We start from the raw sequence: 2,259 nt of genomic DNA on the forward strand, positions 1-2,259 counted from the left end.
AGTTGGGGGCGACCAGGCTGGCAGGGGGGGCAGTGAGGGGTGACCAAATGACCAAACAGCAGGCTGTGTGGGGTGACCGGGCCAGCAGGGGGGGCAGTGAGGGGCGACCAGGCCAGCAGTGGGGGCAGTTATGGGCGATCAGGCCGGCAGGCAGAGGCAGTTAGGGGTGATCAGGCTGGCGGGGGGGCAGTTAGGGGCGATCAGGCAGACAGGTGAGTGGTTAGGAGCCAGTGGTCCTGGATTGTGAGAGGGTGCAGGCTGGGCTGAGGGCCGCCGCCCCCCCCCCATAGGAATTTCGTGCACCGGGCCTCTAGTGTTACTGTAAAAGTCAATGCAAGATAAACTAGAAAGTGAATTCCAGCTACCTAAGTGTCCTGCCACATTTCCTTCAGCATTTTAGGGCTTTCAAACAGACTATTCCTACAGTATCATAAAATCATAGGATTTTATCCTAGTTCAGTCTCTTCACTTGCAGATGAGAAAACTGCAGAGAAATCAAGTGTTGTATTTCCCCCCAAGGTCACAAAGTACTACTAAAGGCAGGTCTTAGAACCAGAATCTAGAATTGTCCTGTCTCCAGATCCAGTGGTTTTAATGTTCAAAAGGTTCCCAAGGACCTTTATCTTTTTTGGCTTTGCATTGGTCTTTGGGGACCAGATGCACACGTGAGTTGCAAATTCCAAAAGGGACAGTTCTAGAGCTCTGGAGAGATGGGGACTAAATGTTCAGTATGTTATTCAAGTGATTGCATGCTCCAGTTATTTCCCAAAATAGTTCCAAATACAAATCTTAAATGCTTTATTTTAAAGAAGCATTAACAAAATAAGGAAATGGAAAGTTCATTATTTCATGTTTAGAAAGAAGAATGGAAATACTGTATTTAGGATGACTTTTCTGTCCAATCTTCCACTTCCTAGCTATTCTTCCAACACTGTAATTGCAGAGCACCATCAACAAAGTCATTCCTGTGTCATCTGTGTCACATACGTGTACATATAATTTTTGTTACGCTTCATACACAGATGTTCCTATTTGGTCTTGTTTTGCTCTGACCCTCCCAGAAATGGGCAGGAGCAGACAGAAACAACATTGGAACTTTTTGCAAGAGCTGTCAGTTTACAAAAACCCGTATTACTTCTCTCTTACTCTTTTCTCATGGAAGGTGTTTCTTGCTGCCTTGGCTGCTAGCACTCTGCCACTCACAGACTCAACTATTAGGACTAAGGGAGATCAACAGCTCAGTGGAAGAACCAGAAATGACTGAAGTTCCATTGCAACCCAGATATTCTACATTTCCTGGTTTATAATTTATAAATACAACCCTTCCGATATGCTTCTTTGAAATTGATAGTCCTGCTGATTCACACCACTAAAGCAGGGACAGTTTGATCAAGGAGATCTTCCCTCAGCTACCCCACATCAGTCTGGTTTTGACTTTCAAACAGAATATAAAAGAGGGCAGGAGAGGGAAGAGGAGAAATGAAAGAGAAACGAAGCCAAAGAGTGAGAAATGGAGAATGGAATGAGAAAGAAGGAGGAGGAGGAGGAACAGGAGGAGGAGGAGGAAGAGGAAGAAAAGTGTTAAAGAGAAGGAGAGAGTAGAAGAAAAGGAGAGCGATGGCATAGCATGAAGTTGATGTGTTGGAATAAAAAGAACAAAGATTTTGGAGCCTGAATAAATGGATTTTATGTTCAGCTTGACCTTTATTTGATGTTGAACAAACTATAATGTTGAACAAGCTAGAGAAATCTGTTGTCTCTCAACTTCTCCATCTGACAGAGAAGGATAAAACACTGCCTATGTTATTTCTTGGGGTTCTTACATGATGAGGTGACCTATGAAATGTACCTTTAAATTTTCCTTAGTGACCTCATCATGTTTCATTCCTTCTCTCTCTTGTTTTTTTTTTCTTAATTTTTATCCTGAGTTAATAGGCATTGGGCCATCTTTTGTTAGAGGAGTTCTCTATTCCTTGTTAATCTGATACACTAACTGTTAATATACCACATTATCTCACCCATGTAATATTTACTTTTTAGTTAAGATTTTCTTGGAAAAGTTCTTAGGCATCTCATAATCTAGTGTGGTCATAATGTGCTTTCACAAATGCTATAAATTATAAATGTGTATTCTAGTCATGAGACTAGCCTTTTTTTTATTTGTCATAAAAACCAATTTTATTTTATTTTTTCTTTCTTTCTTTTATTTTTTTAATTGTCTAAAGTTTTACATTTGTCTTCTTTCCCCCCAATTGATCC

The 2,259-nt window shown here is 41.2% G+C and overlaps 1 protein-coding gene across 1 annotated transcript in view; it reads left to right on the forward strand.

Annotated features, from left to right (window-relative positions):
• The window catches only part of KPNA5 (karyopherin alpha 5 (importin alpha 6)), a 34,989-nt gene that overhangs the window by 2,477 nt on the left and 30,253 nt on the right, over positions 1-2,259 (forward strand). The gene's annotated exons all lie outside the window — the stretch shown is intronic.

The sequence above is a fragment of the Myotis brandtii genome, unplaced genomic scaffold, assembly GCF_000412655.1.
Source record: "Myotis brandtii unplaced genomic scaffold, ASM41265v1 scaffold123, whole genome shotgun sequence".
Classification (NCBI taxonomy): Eukaryota; Metazoa; Chordata; class Mammalia; order Chiroptera; family Vespertilionidae; genus Myotis; species Myotis brandtii.